At 43.6% G+C, this 18,746-nt stretch overlaps 1 pseudogene; it reads left to right on the plus strand.

The window, feature by feature from the left end:
* The first annotated feature begins 4,224 nt into the window (after positions 1–4,224).
* LOC128263849 (uncharacterized) lies at positions 4,225–9,573 on the plus strand (annotated as a pseudogene).
* Positions 9,574–18,746: the final 9,173 nt, after the last annotated feature.

The raw sequence follows: 18,746 nt of genomic DNA on the forward strand, positions 1-18,746 counted from the left end.
ACTGGACCGAAATGTTCCGTGACCTATGTCTACTAACCGTTCCGTTTTCCCCTTTCAAGATTTCCGAAATGGGTCTTGCTATTGCTGCAAAGTCCTTTATGAAACATCTGTAGTAGCTCGCCAGGCCAAGGAATGATCTGACTTCAAACACGGATTTTGGTTCCGGGAAGTCTTTAATGGCTTTGACCTTCTCTGGGTCAGTTGTTGCACCATTGCTGGTGACTATGAATCCCAAAAAGCTTACGCTCTTTTTAAAGAAGCGTGATTTTTCCACAGACACCCTCATGTTTACTTCGTAGAGGTTCTTTAGAACCCAATCTACGTGTGTGACATGTGATTCTTCATTTTCAGAAAAAATAATCACATCATCCACGTACACGTGACAAAATTTGCCGATTTGCTCTCGCAAAATGTCGTCGATTGTCCTTTGAAAAATGCTGGCAGCATTTTTCAGACCAAAAGGGAGTCTGCGAAATTCATATTTCCCTCCGTTTACCGAAAAGGAAGTTTTTTCGCGATCACGCTCTGCGAGTATGATCTGGTGGTATCCTGACTTAAGGTCCAAAGTTGTAAAATATTTGGCCTTGCCTAGGTTTCCCAATATCATGGAGATATTTGGCATGGGGTACTTGTCAGGTACCGTTCTTTCATTTAGCTTGCGAAAGTCAATAACTAGTCGCATGTTTTTGTTGCCCATTTCATCAGTGCCCTTCTTGTCCACTACCCATATTGGGATGTTGTATGGAGACACTGATTTTTGGATTATGCCATTGTCCAATAAATTTTGGATTTCCTTGTTAACAAAATCGGCCGCCCCCATGGGGTACGGATACAGTTTTGCATAAATAGGTTCTTCATCCATTGTTCTTATTGTGGCTACTACTGAAGTGTTATATGGTAGTGCCTCATTGGGGTCTGCAAATGCCCTTTTTCTGCTTTTAAGCATTTTTATAAAGGCATCTTTGATCACAGGGGGTGCATCAGAGCAATCTACGTTAGTAAAATTGACATCAGCACAGGTATGGAAAGAAATTTCTTCGATTTCCGTACCCCATTTAAGACTCCCAGATTTTAAGCAAAGCGATGCCCCAGCCTGTGTTAACAGGTCGAGGCCGATTATCCCATCGAACGTTGATAGGTCCGATAGAATAAAGAATGTTGCTTTTATATTGAAAATTGAGACAAGGCATTTATGTGTTATTTGTGTTGCGCCATGGATTGAATGAATATTGAAAGGGGCTTCTACCGGGCGGACGCCTTTTAGCCCCTTGTAAGGTCTAATAAAATTTTTAGACGCGCCCGTATCTATGAGGAATTTCATGGAAGCCCCCGCTACTCTTCGTCTGAGGACGGGTAGCAGGGATTTTCCCCTAAAAAATTGATGGCATCCGAATCGTAATCTTCAATGGCATCGTCATCAACTTTTGCCGCTGCACTGGAGGCTGCGCTAGAATAATTTTTGTCGACCTGCTCGCCGCTTTGAGCGACATGATTAACTCTTTGTCTTTTAATAGGGCCTGAACGGCCGGACGTAGCCGGCCTCCCGTTTTGGTAAGCCTGTGCTTGGGTCGGTTGTACAATTCTAGAAACGGATGCGTCAACAACCATTGGCTCCGGAGTATTATTTTGCGGTGCAGAGTGCACTTGGGCCTTATGTGGTTTGCTAAAGTGCGGGTTTTTACCGGCACCAAACTGTTGATTAGGCTGCGGGAAGGGCTTGTCTTGTTGACGATCTTGTGGCTTTGGATTTTGCCGACGATCTTTGTCCTCCTGGCTTCTTGCAAACGTAGTTGCGAAAATATACCTTTCGTGGTTCGATTCCACTTCTTGTGCCAGGGCCAAGGCCGATGGCATGTCTTTCGGCTTTGCCGAGAAAAGCACATCCGTGAGGTTTCGCTGAGGCCTGAAATGAACACGCGTAAAGCGTCGTCGCGGAATTTGGCGCACAAAATTGTTGCCATTGACGTGTCATACGACATATTGACTTTATTTGTCAATAAGGTGAGTTTTTTCTCAACCTCATCGTAATACTGTAGAAGGGTCATGCTACCCTGTCTTAGGGTTCCTAGCTCTTGTTCAATGACATGCATTGGTCGCTTGTCACTGAACGTGAAGTCAAGACGACTTATTATCGCGTCGAAATTTAGTACCGTGCCGAATGAGGACAGCACGGCGTCGGCAGGGCCCCTAATCTTACTTCTAATGATGATAACCGCCTGGTAGTGGCGCGAGCTACCATCATACCGTCTAAAAATATGGTAAGCGGCCGTGGCCGCCTGTCGCCAGGAGACGTATGTTTCCTGTGCACCCGCAAATTCGGGCAAGCATTTTACAGCATCTAAAGGTTCGCTACATTGTATATTATCATCTATTTGAATAGCCGTGTATGTTTTTATTTCTGCTGCCGTTGCTGGTGAAGTATTTATTGCTGCCACCCTGCCAGCCAACTCCTCGATTTGTTGTCTTAACCCCTGCTCTCTTATGTGGTTCTGAACAGCCTGTTCTGTTAGGGCATTATTAACGGCTGCCTGTATAACGGACCTAAGTTGCTCGGGATCCATGACGTTTGTAGGAGGGACGGGGGGCTTGCGTCTTGGGGTTGGGGCGTGGACTTGCCCTATACTCTCGGACTCTGAGTCGCTTGAGTATTGTTTTCTGTTCCTATATTGGAGAAGCGGATCACTCATGGGAAGTCGAATTTAACTGCACAGAAATCCGTGCACGTAAGCAAAAGTGCTGCATGAACAAAGACAAAGTCGAAAGGCTTTGGGGGTCGTATTTCCTTTTAGTTTATCTGCTCTTGTCAAATTGTAAATTATAAAATTCTAAATACGGAAATTCTCCAAAAATTCACTTCGCACTCGTTTATTTATTTATTTGATTTTCCTCTTTTCTTTTGTTGTTACAAGAATTAAATGGGCAGAATTAAATGCTTGTTTTTCTTGAGACAGTGGTCCGAATTATATAGATAACTTTGACTGAAGACATACATATTTTGTGAATTTTTGCAGCTACGTTTTTCCAAGCTTTAGTTTTTTTCGGTGGGGTAATCTGTTACCACTAGTTGAGCGCCAGTAAGTTATTTATGGGTTTACTGCAGTTGGTACCTCGCTGCAGTCCCGTTGTTGATCGCCGGTTTGGTCGATTTACGTTGGTATGAGGATGGTGGTTCTGCGTAGCCCTTGTAGGTAGGTGGACGGTCGTCCGGTTCACGTTGATACGGGGATGGTGATTCCTTGTATCTCCTGTAGGTAGGTGGCCGGTTGGCCGGCGGTCAGCTTTCGTCCACTGAAGAGTTATGACGATTACGCTGGAAGGGTAACTGCCCTCCGTTCACTACTGGCCTAGAGACTCAGTCAGTGTTCAAATAATAAATTGTTTAACGGCGGTTGCCGGAGTTCGTTTTATGAGCGATGTGCTCTGTATTGGATTCAAATCAAAACTGAAACTTAAAGCTAACATAATTGAACTTCATAGCGGCCACTCCAATGGGCAGTGCTTGCCGGCTATGCACGAGCATCCGGCCAGACGCTGTGTCAGCAGTTTGGCCGGCGCGATGTTTACGTAAACTGCGGTCAACAACTTTGGTTTTGCTGGCCACAGTTAACTTACATATTTACAGAGGCTTCATACTTACATATTTTACTCTGAGCGAAAATACACATTTACAGTGCAGCCTCTTACATATGGTTATTTGACCAAAATACATATATGAATATTTGATTTCAGCTATTCTTGGGAGGAGGTGCAGAAAGAAACAGGTGGCTTATGCACAAAATCAATATTTGTTTTTTTTTTCTCGTCTGGGTAATTGAAAAATTCCAATTCCAGTTCCAACATTTCGGAAAAGTCAGAGTCCATAAAAACTCAAAAACTCAATTTTTTCAAGTAGCGTGCCCCATTCCAATCGTTCCACACACATACAATTCCGCATATTTGTTTTTTTTTTCTCGTCTGGTTAATTGAAAATTTCCAATTCCAACATTCCGGAAAAGCCCTAATCCATAAAAACTTCGCAATACTATTTTTTCAACTCGTTCCACACACCTACAAATCTGTTTTTTTCACATCCAAACTGACACAACTAAAAAATACCATTTTCAAGTAGCGTGATCCATTCCAATCGTTCCACACACCTACAATTCCGCATTTTTTTCATCCAAACTGACACAAACATAGTGTGGCGAGATCCACAGCTATTCGCGAGCGTTTTTTGGTCTTAGTATGCCCGGTGGAGACGATAAGAAAAAGGTATCTGCTTCCCCCTTGAGCAAAACCAAGTCCACGCTCTCGCCGCTGGCAACCAAAAGCTCCAAGAGCCCACCAAGCATCGTGGTGAAGCCGGCTACGCCAAAAACTCCAAGTTCATTAAGTCCAAACGCCAAACCCGCTACTTCCAGTTCAAGGGTGACTCGATCCATACAAAAGATGGCTTCAACTGCTTACGAGTTAGCTTTAAATAAGTTCATTGCGGTCTCAGATCGTCTAAGCGATCTCGAAAGCAGAACCAACACTCCTGGGAACGAAACTCCAAGCGTTTCCATGCTCCAAATCCGTCGGGAGCAAGTCCGAGTGTTATGGGACAAGGTGGAGAAAGAGTTCGACGTATGCTCAGAGTGCATTACGGCAGCAGGCGAGGATGCAGCTTCCACATTGCCCATTCTCAAGTCAAAGTATAACTACTGTTATACAGTGTATGAGAGATACGCCGCTCAGCTCACAGATATAATCCAACAGGGCACAGCTCCGCCAGCTCAAGCTCAAGCCCCTGCCCAGAACTATATCTCCTCTGGCTGTCGGCTGCCTCCGTGCGACACAGAGGTTTTCTCAGGCGATTACCTACGCTGGCCCACTTTCCGGGACCTTTTTACAGCGATATATATAAATAATCCAAGGCTCACGCCTGTGGAAAAGCTGTTCCACTTAAACGCTAAAACGAGCGGTGACGCGCATGCCATAATCGCAAATTCCCCTCTCACCAACGATGGCTTTCGCTCAGCTTGGGATAACCTAACTGAGCGGTTCGACAACAAGCGATTGCTAGTAAATAGCCAGCTTAAAATCCTCTTCAATCTCCAGTCGATTTCGCAAGAATCTGGGGCAGCTCTAAAGGAACTGCAAACTACGATTCAAGGCTGTCTGAACGCCTTGGAACTGTCCGGAATCCTGATTACAGATTGGGACTGCATTCTTGTCTATATGTGTTCGTCAAAGCTCCCCAAGCTTACACTTTCCTTATGGGAGCAGTCCTTGCACGATAAAGCCGCAATTCCAAAATGGGTTGACCTGAACACCTTTCTCACTGAGCGCCATCGAACCCTCGAGGCCATAGATGACGTACGACCTTCTGGGTCAAGTCATTCGCAGTCCAAAGCAACGAACGCTAGCGGGTATTTAAGCAGAATAAATTCTTATGAGACTAAGATAGTTCCGAAACCGAGACGTTGCGATCTGTGCTCAAGGGAAAGCCACCCTATACGCACTTGTCCACGTTTCCTCCAAATGACAGTAGACGAGCGGGCCGCCTATATCCGAAACAAGCAATTGTGCTTGAACTGCTTTGCCCGAGGGCACCAGCTTCGGGACTGCACAAGCGCCCACAGCTGCTTCACCTGCCGCAGTCGCCACCATACGCTGCTGCACCGAAGCAACCCTTTTGCCAGCCCTCCAAGTCGGCCTGATGTTCCCATGTCACGACCAGCAACTTCGACAGAAGGCTCAGCCGCTTCCGATGACCAGTCGGGAGTGCAAGTCTGTTTTGCGTCAGGTGCAAGATCGGTTCTGCTGGGGACAGCCATCATAAATATTTGCCACCTGGGTTCGAATTTCCAAGCTCGTGCCCTTATCGACTCAGGATCCGAAGCAACATTTGTGACAGAGCGTCTGTTCAATCTTTTCAAATTACCCTTCCAAGTCGTCCAAGCCCAAGTCTCAGGCTTAAATCAGACAGTGTCCGCCCTGTCCAAGAAGCTCTGTCATTTTACAATCAGATCTCCAAGTAGGCCCGCTCTGCAGTTAGAGACGTCAGCCTATGTCCTTCCTCAACTAGCAGGGAATCTGCCTTCCTACCCAATTCCGCAAGACTTTCTTCGAAATCTTCCCGATTTACCATAAGCGGATCCGAAGTTTTATGAGAGCGCACAGATAGATGTTCTGATAGGAGCCGACATTCTGCCTTCGGTTCTCCTAAATGGGGCAAAAACCAACATCTGTGGCTCCCTCCTTGGACAAGAAACAATTTTCGGGTGGGTGCTCACTGGGCCAGTATCCGCTTCCACCCAGAGTCAGATTGCCACCTTCTCTACGCAAATTTCCCAAGCGTACGACAATAGCTTAGATAAAATCCTCACCAAATTCTGGGAGGTGGAGGATCTACAAATAAAGTTGGTAAAGGAATCCGATTCCGTCTGCGAAGATAATTTTCTCCGAACGACCACGAGAGATGCGAACGGCAGATACGTCGTAACCCTACCTTTTCGCGACCCGGAACATCCAGGGTCAGGGCTAGGGTACTCCAGGTCGTTTGCGTTATCTCAATTTTTGAGAAACGAGCAACGCTTAAAAAGAGACATTCCGCTAAAGATACGATACAACTCAGTGATTCAAGAATATCTGGATATGAACCATATGAGAGAGGTCTTTCCTACCCACGATTTCGCCAGCTAATACCTTCCACATCATGCCGTACTTAAGCCTGAGAGCACTACTACAAAGCTGCGCGTAGTATTCAACGCATCCAGTCCTTCTGCGAATTGGGCCAGTTTAAATGATATCCTTCATGCTGGCCCAGTCTTACAGTCCGACCTTACCATTCAAATCCTAAAGTGGCGGTACTTTCAATACGTGTTTAGCGCCGATATTGAAAAGATGTATCGGCAGATCTGGGTAGATCCGAAGCACACGCCTTTCCAGCGGATATTGTTCCGTAATCCTGATGGGGACATCCGAGAGTTCGAGTTGAAAACGGTCACCTTTGGAGTCAATTGCGCTCCGTACCTGGCCATTCGCGTGCTTCAACAACTGGCAACTGACGTACAACACAGCCATCCTAAAGCGAGTGATGTCATTCGTCATTTTATGTATGTAGATGATATCCTAGCTGGCGCCGACTCTAAAGAAGACGCTCGGCTCTCGATTCAAGAGCTACAAAGTGCCCTCAACTCCGCTGGGTTTCCATTGAGAAAATGGACGTCCAATCATAAGGATATTTTGGCTCACATTCCGAGTGACCATCTCCTGCGCTCCGATTTTCTGGAGATCGATGCCGAAAGCACGGCAAAAACGCTCGGTGTCCGTTGGAAAGCCACATCTGATGAATATTTCTTTGTTCCGCCCGAATTATCCGATGAATCGTCCCTTACAGAACGCCAGGTTCTGTCACAAATTGCCAAATTGTTTGACCCTGCAGGGTGGCTCGCGCCCTTCGTAGTGCGTGCAAAAATCTTCATGCAGGAGATTTGGCTGCAGGACCTGGGGTGGGACGACGAACTTCCAAGTGATCTGTGTCTGAGATGGCAGAGCTTTCTACAAAGCTATTCTGCCTTAAATCGAATCCGCATTCCAAGGTGGGTCTCCTTCCGACCAGAATTCAGAGTCGAGCATCACGGTTTTTGTGACGCGTCTCAAACGGCATACGGTGCTGCGATCTATGTACGAGTGGAAGTGGGGCATACGACTATGGTGCACCTTCTCACTGCAAAGACGCGAGTTGCGCCGGTAAAAACGGTATCGCTTCCCAGATTAGAGCTTTGCGGGGCCTTGTTACTGGCTGAAATGGCAGCAAGTGTTCTTCCGAGTATGCCAATACTCACACCCGAACTCTTCTGCTGGACAGACTCCACCATTGTGCACGCATGGTTAAACAAGCCAGCCTGCCATTGGACTACTTTTGTTGCCAATAGGGTGACCAAGATTACCCAGTCTACAAAGGCCGAGAAGTGGTCGCATGTTCAATCCGAACACAATCCCGCAGACCTGGCCAGTAGAGGGGTAGCACTTCAGGAATTGGTCGACAATCCTCTTTGGTGGCATGGTCCCGCATGGTTGCAAAAGCCACGCAGCCAATGGCCAAGTCAGGGCGACAATTCCCCAGCGACCGAGCTAGAGAAACGTCCCCTTAAGTCCCACGTCGCAACTATTCCGTCTGAAGATTTCCTTGACCGTTTTTCCAAGTTCGACAAAGCACTGCGGGTTCTCGCTTATGTCAATCGTTTCATCCAGCGATGCAAAAAACAAGCAACACCCTCTGATAAGCACCTGCTAGCGGCGGAAATTTCCTCCGCGGAACGACTACTTATTCTGAATACTTAGCGCAGAGACTTCTCCCATGATTATCACTGCTTAAGTGAAAAGCGCTCTGTGCCTTCTTCAAGTTCTATCCTGAGCATGAACCCGTTCATAACGGCATCCAGTTATCCTTCCATATAGCTGCCCACTTTCTCGCCTACTTGTCCAGTTCACTCATCGCATAACCCTCCATGGCGGCAACCAGTTAATGGTACGCCTCATTCGGTCAAGATACTGGATACCAAACTAAAGAACTTAGTAAAGGCAATGGTAAACTCCTGCAAGGTATGCGTGAACTACAAGAAAAGGCTACAAACACAGTTGATGGGCACTTTGCCGAAAAACCGTGCGTCGTTCTCCCGACCATTTACGTACACGGGAATGGACTTCGCCGGCCCATTCGAAATTAAAAATTATACCGGAAGAGCGTGTCTCATAACAAAAGGATATGTGTTAGTGTTCGTTTGTTTTTCCACCAAGGCCATCCACTTAGAGCCTACCTCTGATCTCACGACCGAGAAGTTTCTCGCCGCTTTCGCTCGCTTCGTTTCCCGGAGAGGGTGTCCTCGACAAGTCCAGTCTGACAACGGAAAAACCTGCGTTGGCGCTGCCGCCTTGCTTTCTCGCGACTTCCTTCAGGCTGTAAAAGAGTCTGTGACAGATGCCTATGGTCATCAGCAGCTCACCTGGCAATTTATACCTCCGGGAGCCCCTCACATGGGAGGCCTATGGGAAGCTGGTGTTTAAAGCTTTAAAACACTGTTCTATAAGTCCACAGCCACTCGAAAATATACTTTCGAAGAGCTTTCGACGCTTCTGGCAAAAATTGAAGCTTGCCTAAATTCCAGGCCACTCTCCCCTATGTCCGAAGACCCTACCGAACTCTTGGCCCTGACACCAGGTCATTTTCTTGTTGGAGGACCTCTCCTGTCTACCGTGGAACCAGAAGTCAAAGGGGACACCAGGTCTATGATCAACCGCTGGCAGCATCTAAAGGCTCTCCATCAACAGTTTCGTATGCGATGGAAGGAAGAATACCTTAAAGAACTTCACAAGCGCAATAAGTGGCAGGCCCCCGCGAAGAATCTTCACGTCGGCGACATGGTTGTCATAAAGGACGAGAATTTGCCTTCCAACGAGTGGCGGCTCGGCAGAATGGACTCTGTCTTCCCAGGAGCCGATGGCAATGTCCGTGTAGTGGACATCCGCACGGCACGCGGGGTTGTCAAACGTCCAATCACCAAAGTCGTACTTCTGCCTGTGGAGCCTTCAAAACTTCCACAATAAATTGGCCCACATTTTTGTAGTCCTAAGTTGTTATCCACAATTCCTAATATGATTTCCCTTTATTCACCTTCATTCATCCATGATCTAGATCAGAAAAATGGCTCCACGAACACGCACCGAAGAACCCCTGGACGGCAGACGTACTCGAGGTATTAAATCCTACCGTTGCCGAGTCTGCAAGGAAGTCCATCCTCTACGGAAGTGTAGCAGGTTTCTGAAGCTGAGCGCTGAGAAGCGGTTTCGTGCAGTCTTGGTAAACAAGTATTGCTCGAACTGTCTTGCCCACGACCACTCGAAAGCTGACATGTCGCAGTGGAAAATGCAAGAAGTGCCAACGGAACCACCACACGCTGCTGCATATGCATGAGCGGTCTAATTCTGGGCAGCGTTCGCGCCGGCAAAATCCGCCAAATCGCCCGACGCCTACGTCAAGGCAGCGCTCAGCCTCCCCTACACCAGCTCCGTCGCTTTCATCGCTGCTACAACGTCACAGCGTCAACGTCCTTCCGACTGCTTCGGTGATGGTGAAGACCGGAAGCAAGACTTTCGAGACCGCAGCTTTAATCGACCCTTGCACACCAGTGAGCTGCATCGACGCTTCTCGGGCCGCCGCATTTCGGTTGCCAACGACCAGTGTTGGTGACGACAAGGTGTGCAACGCGACGATACAGTCCAAATGCGGGACGACCAAGATGGAGGTGGTGTTCAAAGTCGAGCCCAAGGTGGGCATTCGCACATCGACTCGGACACTCAACGACGCCGTCCGTACCAAATTTAAGGGCATACAGCTCGCGGATGAGCGGTTCTATCTTCCCGCCACAATTTCTGTCATTCTTGGGGCGGACGTGTACCCCAAGGTGATCCAGTCGGGGTTCCTGATGGTCGACGAAGGACTGCCGGTCGCCCAGAAGACGGTTTTTGGGTGGATCATTTCCGGCGTCCTGCCACCAACCTTAGAAGCCATCTTCTTTTGCAACGCTAGCGATTGCAAGGGGGCGGAATGTTCAGGCCACGAAGGAGCACCCGGTATTCCCGGCTTTCCGCTCTCCCCATCTGCTCTCCGCTCTCACCCAGCTTCCCTTTTCCCCACCACGAAGTCTCCATGAAGTCTCCACTGCGCTCTCAATAGCATTAGAATTAGTTAGAATAGTTAGTTCGATTTTCATAGTGAATAAAAGTGGTTGCGCCCACACCCCTACCAAACACCGAAACACCTACGACTCGTCATTCAACTACAGGACCTGTGCACCTTCCAGGATCCCCTAGAGGACTCGGCCATCCCCCTCTACGTTCATAATGTATTCCAAATAATCACTTTAACAACTTTTGTAATCATTATTATAAGCATTTTATTGTACTTACTGTATACATTTTAGAGCATACAAAGAAAACTTATTGTAAAATATGTAAAATGAAAGGAAGAAACACAAAAAAGTGCAAAAATTGCAAACGATCAAACCAAATTAAACCAAGAAGAAAATGTTATGTTATATCCAACCCTATCCACCCGAGGACAGGCCAAATCCAAGGAATGGGGACAATCCCCACATAACTCTATGCACATGTCCACACGCCCACACACACTTACAAACTTAGTACCCCAATCAGCCAATATCTAATTGCAAATGTACCCAAACCTTAGATAAAACATCCATAACGAATCAAATAACATTTTCAGTTCGTTCCCACACTTTCGGACCCTCAATGGAAAATTACCATGGGAACGAATCCCCAAGATTCTAGACTAAACAATCGTATTGAGTAGCTGGTGCATTATCAATCTACAATCCAAAGGGCAATTAGAAAATACACACAATTAAAGCCAACTCCACTCATGGAAAGCTCTAAAGCTCAAACCCGAGGTATGATCGTCAAAGAAGTTTAAGTTAAGAAGAGAGTTTAGTTTGAGACTTGTCTTAAGACAGTCGGTGTTCTTCCAAAATAAAAATATTTGTAGCCAGTTTAAAAATAAATCAAATAAAGTTTTTTTTTTTTATATTAATATATATTTATTCACCCATGCAGAAACAAAAAAAATGTATACATAAATATTTCCTCAGTCTAACTATAATTACATACATTTCATCTGAAAAAAAAAAACAAAAACAAAATGGGTAATTAGAGCAATATTTAACTTTTCAGAAATCAGTAGTTGTGATACCAAGCTGAGACGTAAAAGAAAATCTTTAAAATAAGTCTTGGTGGAATGCGAGGAACCACGACACAGTAATATATGAGTATCGTAATTTTTCCCATAAACACAGAGATATAATTATTTCAGAATTGACCCCTGGTTTGAGCTCCAAGTAGGTAGGATGACCACATCCGAAATGGTTGGGTGGTAGAAATTGAAATAAATAAAATTGTGAATAAGTATACATTTATATATGCATATTTGGGTTCGGTCAGCTTGAAAAGAAGTAATAAATTAAATCAAAAAGAAGAGTCTCCCGTAACATTTGGAATCGCAGCTATTAGCAACAGTAAGCAGATGGAATGATGTGCGGGTATGACATTACATTGCTCGCCTCATTAATTGACGGATACATTGAAGCTGAAATACAGAGGCAACTATATGGATGCTGCATGCTGGTAATAAGTTCACAGTCACACTTCCTGTTTAACGTTAAATTCGAACTATATTTTTTTTGTTTATTATATTGTGTTTATACCGCTAATATTAACTTTTAAAGGTTTTTAGTTGTTACCTTTAAACTGCCCAAACTGGCTATCTACAAATCTAATAAAATAACTTTTATTATAACTTGCACCAACGTGAAAAAGTTCCGCGTTACTGAATGCCAAGGAGGAGTTCGACCAAAAAAATACCGTTTAAGTCGTGCCAAAAATTAATTAAAATTAATGCAATCGTCGTAAAGTTAACTGGGAAAACTTTTAGTTACAGTGAAAAATTTACAGTGAAAAAACTTGGAAAAACTTCCAGTTAAGTGCAACAAAATCAAAATTACTTCGCAACCAATCAAGTCCAGTAAAGTAAAATCCTTTTAAAATTCGTAACTTGCAAAAAATCTGAACAATTTTTTCGAGTGAAATTATTGTAATTGTATCGTAACTTGAAAAAAACACTAACAATTTTTTCGAGTTAAATTTTTTTTTACAAAAAAAACAACTACACCTGCGAAAATTTAAGAACATTTGCCGGAGATATTACTGGATGGCAAATAACCTGCAACCGCATTCACCACAACCATTCGACAACGCAGGAAAACATTTAAAGAACTTTTAAAAAATATATATAATTAAATATCCGAACCATAAGTTAAATAAAAAAGCTTTATTTTATTTATTTTTAAATTGGTTACACATATTTTTATTTTGGAAGAACAATGACTGTCTTAAGATAAGGCTTAAACTAAACTCTCTTCTTAACTTAAATTTCTTTGACGATCATACCTCGGTTTTGAGCTTTAGAGCTCTCTATGAGTGGAGTTGGCTTTAATTGAGTGAGTTTTCTAATTGCCCTTTGGATTGTTGATTGATAATGCACCAGCTTCTCAATCCGATTATTTAGTCTAGAATTTTGAGGATTTGTTCGCATGGTAATTTTCCATTGAGGATCCGAAAGTGTGGGAACGAACTGATAATGTAATTTGATTCGTTTGGGTTCGGGTACATTTGCAATTAGATATCGGCTGATTGGGGTACTAGGGGTTTTTTTTATTAAGAAAAGCTTAAATATATACAGAAGTAATACAAAAGACAGAGGAGGAAGAAGTAGAAAAGTTCCGTTCCCGCGGGACCGCCGCAAAGCTACACTTCGCGGGACGGATGGCGGTCAGGTTGCCGCTCGTCGTTATTGCTAGTTGCGTCGACTCTGTTCTCGACGCCTTAAGTCCTTCAGGATGCCAGCAGCCAGATTAGCCTACCGCATCCCAATTCCTCTGGTTTTCCAGCATGCAATTTATTACGTTATCCACTGTCAGGAAACGCTCGGGTTTTAATTCAGCTTCGGCTCGGTTCCTCGCGTATAGGGGGCAGATGAAGAATGCGTGCTCCGCGTCTTCGATGCTTGCTGTGCCGCAGTGGTCGCAGCAGGGGTTCGGCTCGTGCTTGAACCTGTACAGGTATTCTTTATAGCATCCGAGCCCGGAGATCATCTGTGTGAGGTAGAAATCTACCTGCCGTGTCTTCTCTGCAGCCAGGGGATTAGGCTGGGGATTAACCTGTGCGTCCACCGTCCTATGTTCGCACTGTTCCACGTCCTTTACCAAGCCTCTATCGTGCTGCTGCGCTGGGTCCTACTTCCAGTACTTCCTGTCCTTCGTTCTGCCGGCTATCACCAGCGCGGCTTCCTCTGATACCGTGCAGAAGCTGCTTGTGATGCGCTGTGCGCAGCGTCTGTAGACAGCTTTGCACTGGCGACTATATTTTGCGGTCTTCATAGCTTCGGCCCATATGGGCGCGGCGTACAGGATGGTCGAGGTCACCACTGTGGCTTCTGCTGTGCTGCTTTGGTCCTCGGGTATTGGCCATCATCCTTGGGATGGTTGCAGTCGATCTGGATGCTAGGTGCTAGGTGGGTCTTGACCGATAACCTGTGATCGATCATTACCCCAAGGTACTTGATTGAGTCGCTTGATGCTATTAAAATTGAACCGACTTGAATTGTTGGCTTCTCAACAATCTTCCTGCTGCTTATGAGCACTGCCTCCGTTTTGTGCTCGGCAAGCGATAGCCCGTTGTCTGCGAGCTAGCTCAAAAGGATGTCTATGGAGAGGCTGCACCTTACCGTGGCGTCTTCGAGGGGTTTCGCTACTGTTACCAGCGCTATGTCGTCCGCAAAGCCCACTACGGTGCATCCTTCGGGTAGTGCCTGGCTTAGGATCCCGTCGTACATGGCGTTCCACAGAATCGGGCCCAGGACTGAGCCTTGAGGTAATCGTCCTGTCACCTGGTTCTCATGCTCTCCGACTGGGGTACTAAGGGTGTATGTGTGTGTGGGCGTGTGGACATGTGCATAGAATTATGTGGGATTTGTGATATGGGACTCCCCCATTTTTTGAATTTGGCCTATCCTCAGATGGTTAGGGTTGGATATAAAATTACTTTTTCTTCTATGTTAATTTGGTTTGGTAGATCGTTTACAATTTCTATCTTTTTTGTGTTTCTTCCTTTGATTTTACATATTTTACAATAAGTTTTCTTGGTACGCTCTTAAATTTATATAATAAGTACAATAAAATGCTTATAATAATGATTACAAAAGTTGTTAAAGTGATTATTTGGAATACATTATAATATTTTGTGTGTGATTCTATTATTTCCTTTGTTTGAATATAAGAAAATGGTTCTAACTTTGTTACATTATTATTTACGTAAACGCTCTGTGTGTTATCTAACATTGTATTTGAAAAAGTGAATTCATCTTATTGTACTGAACAATTAAGGATTTTAACATGGTTATTTCCAACTATAGAAATTTCTTTAATAATACAATTTTGATTTAATACTGTTTTAGGGATATTCAATATTTTGGAAATTTTTATATGTTTTGGTATATTTGAATACTGAATACTGAATATTTTCTTGCTTAATAATAAAAATACAAATACAATTTTTTCTGTTTCTTTGTTAAATACTTTATTGTCATATAAGAAATATTTGTCAAAAATATTTTCTATTAAAATATTATTATTTTCATCGGGATAAGGAATAATTTCAAAAACGGGAGATTTAACTATCTCTGAAGGAATATGGGAAAGAATCAAAATTTCATTTGTGTCTGATTTAAGCCGAGGTTTTTTCTCAAATAATCGTGTTTTAATAATTTTGGATTGAATAAACCAAATCTTTTCAGCTGCATCCCTAATTCAATATCTTCTACATATTCTGTAAAATGTTGTAAATTAAATATTAAAACGCTGACTTGTTGTTCCTTTTCTCCGTCTGACTTTAATTTATTGATTACCTTAATTTCATTATTTATGACATCGATAACCATGTTTAAATCGGTGTTCTTAAAATTAGTGTATACTAAATTATTAATTTATTTATTCCATTGATTTCTCTTTTAAGTTTTTCTACTTGATGTCGGATTTGTATTATGTCACTAAATTCATTACCTTTTTCCAAAAGTCTTTCGAAGGTTTGTTCAGTTTTTGTTATGCTTACACTTAATAATTACACTTACATAATTAATCGGGATATCTATTAATCGTGTTTTAAATACAGGATACCCGTTTTGTGCCCTAATGGGATTTATTTCGATACTCTGACCGATTGATATTGGAATTAAAGTTGTAAATATTATGGAGAAAATCATTGTTTTCATTGAGTTGTTGTTGAGTCCGTCCATTTTCTTCTGCTTGCCTGGAATTATAATCATATTTACTTTTATTAATTTTCTTCCTCTTTTTAAATTTCGATTTATAATGAATAATCTTTCTTCCCCTATTTGTTTCTTCAAAATGTTTTTCGTCTATTCATCTTAAGGTCTTCCTTAATAGACTAGAAATTTTGGACTTTATTAAAGGTGCTTGTCTATATTTTGTATTTATTTCATAATCATTAAGTTTTTCAATAAATTTTTCAATTTTTTTTTTATTTATACGTTTTATTTGTTTATTGAATCTTCTCTAGAAGAGACTTACAATAAGTATTCAAATCTTAACCTATACTGCATTAAATCTGTTAATTGGTTATTGGCCCTAAGTTGGGCAGGAGTGGACGGCCGTTGCGCTGTAACCGAGAGTGGTTACTGAGCCGCCTGAGCTGCCTTGCTAGTTGGTTTGGATGTATTGATAGTCTAGCTTCGTACTTCGCACCTTTACTCTACTGTATTCGTTGGATGATTTCTATGTTGCTACTGCTTGCGTTTCCCCAGAGTTCAGACGTGTACATCCAGGGTGGATTTAAACAAGAGTTTTAAGCAAGTAATTTGAGTTTCAGTGGCAGGGGTGAGCGGGAATTAATGAGCCAGTGGAAACTGTTGGCCATGAGTTTTAGGGAAATCTTCTTCGCTTCAATGTGCTTTTTGCAGGTAAGCCGCCTGTCTAAGTGGATGCCCAGGTATGTGACTTCGTCGACTCGAGGGATTTGTTTGTTATTTGGGGCCAGGTTGGGCAGGTTTCCCGATTGAGTGTAAACATAATATGTTTTCATTTTTGTTCGTTGACTTGTATGCGCCAATATGCCAGCTATTTTTCTACGGCCCACAGGTGGTTTTTTTAAATACGATGTTGCTGTTTCTGGACATTTTGAAAGACTGGTCATAGCTGTGTCATCAGCAAAGGTGGATAGAGTTGTCTGACAAGATCGGTCCGAGCACACTACCTTGGGGTACTCCAGCTTCGATATTGTGGTTGTCGTTAAGGTAAGATTCAAGTAATTTGCAGTATTCCCTGCGTTCAAACGCTGTGCGTATTTCAGCTGTTATGCGATTTACCTGTTCGGTAGTTCCAAAGCTTTTCCCTGTAGCTGAACTGATGTAGGGGGATGGCTCTGTCGTTAAAGGTGTGTTCTGAGGTGGCACAAAACCAGTTTTTCAAAAAGCTTTGATAGGCACGGAAGGAGGCTAATGGGCCTGTAGGACGAAGGTTGGGATTTGTCTTTGCCTGGTTTTGTTATCATTGTAATAACAGGCTTTTTCCATTGTATGCCTCATTTAAAAATTGAGTTGAATATGGTGGTTATGCTTTTGACTGCCCATAGAGGCAATTCAATTATTATTTTAGGCGAAATTAAATCATGGCCTGGGGCTTTTTTTGGATTCATCTGTTCTGCAATGGCTTTTATGATTGTGCTCGTTTCAAGAATTATTGTGGAGGAAGGACGGCTGGTGAGTTGATTGGTAAAGTGAATTGGTTTGTCGGCGGATGAGGTTGGAAGACATTTTTAAGAAAGAGGCGAATATTTTAGCCTTTTCCTCGTCACTACGGGCACACCCACCTGATGGTGATCGAATTGGAAAATCGGATTCTATTGGTGGTTGAATGTTTGGGTGCGCTCTCCAGAGTGGAAATCTGTTGCTGGTGGGCCAAAGTTGCGCTATATAGGCACGTTGAGTCTGATTCTTTTCAGTTAAAAAAGCTTTAGAAAACTTCCGACAAACTTCTTTAAAACTTTGTTTAGTGGCTGGGGAGCGGGATCCAGACCGCTGGTTATGTTGATTGGTAGGGATGTGGCCTGTATGTGATTGTAAGCCAAACGCTTCCAGAGGGTGATGCCTAATGCGCTGTTTAATAAGGATTCCGGTGCCTCCGTGAGCTTTCCCGTCTGGGTGGTTGCTCGCATAGAAGATGTAGCCAGTGAGATAGAAATGGTTTTTATTGGTTAGGTGCGTTTCTGAGAGGAGCATGATATCGATGTCCTGGGTGTTTAAGAACTGTAGAAGTTAAAGTCTGTGCTGCGAAGCACCGTTAGCGTTCCAAAAGCATATTCTTAAGGGATCTATTTAAGTTGACTTTGTTTGATTAGGAGTTCCATAAGGTTGTTCTAGTTTCGCACTAGTTCCTGGAGGGTACCTTGCATTGAAGCATGATGTTCGTGAGTGTACCTAAAGTAGCTTAGATGCTGTTTTGTATTTGTGGAATGTAAAAATTTGGCTGAGCAACCTGTTGGGCGGAGGTTGGTGGTTGGCGCCTCTGGTTGAGCCGACTCTTGATCTCTTTATAGACGGGGCATCCCCTATAATTAGCAGTGTGGTTTCCACTATAGTTGCTACATTTTCTCAGTACTGGGTCTTTTTTCTTACCCGTGCAAGCTTCTATAAAGTGCCCAAACTCCTGGCGGTTTGTACACTGTACCGGGCCGTTTCGTTTATGCGGCTCCTCTACGATTATCGAAGGATGGAGTAGGTATTGCAGTTTGTATATGCGGCGCATTGCGTTTTTCTTAAGATTAGTCGCGTCTATTTTGAGTTCAATCTTGAGAAGTGGCTGACGAATTTTTGCCCTATTGGTTATGTTCATTACGTTTTTAACGTCAAAACCATTTTCTTTAAGTTCTTCAGCTAAATCAACTGCCGGGACGGTTGACTCGATACCATTTATTACCCCTTGAAGTCCTTTGCTACTTTTGATTTAGTATGTGTAATAATTTACACGCTCACTGTCCAGGAAGTTTGTTTGTTGACAATATAAAAGTTTTTATTTGCCCAATTGTTTGCTTAAGTTTATTAACTAGATCTGAACAATCATCTTTTTCGATCTCGC

This window comes from Drosophila gunungcola, unplaced genomic scaffold (genome assembly GCF_025200985.1).
Source record: "Drosophila gunungcola strain Sukarami unplaced genomic scaffold, Dgunungcola_SK_2 000022F, whole genome shotgun sequence".
In the NCBI taxonomy this organism is placed as follows: domain Eukaryota; kingdom Metazoa; phylum Arthropoda; class Insecta; order Diptera; family Drosophilidae; genus Drosophila; species Drosophila gunungcola.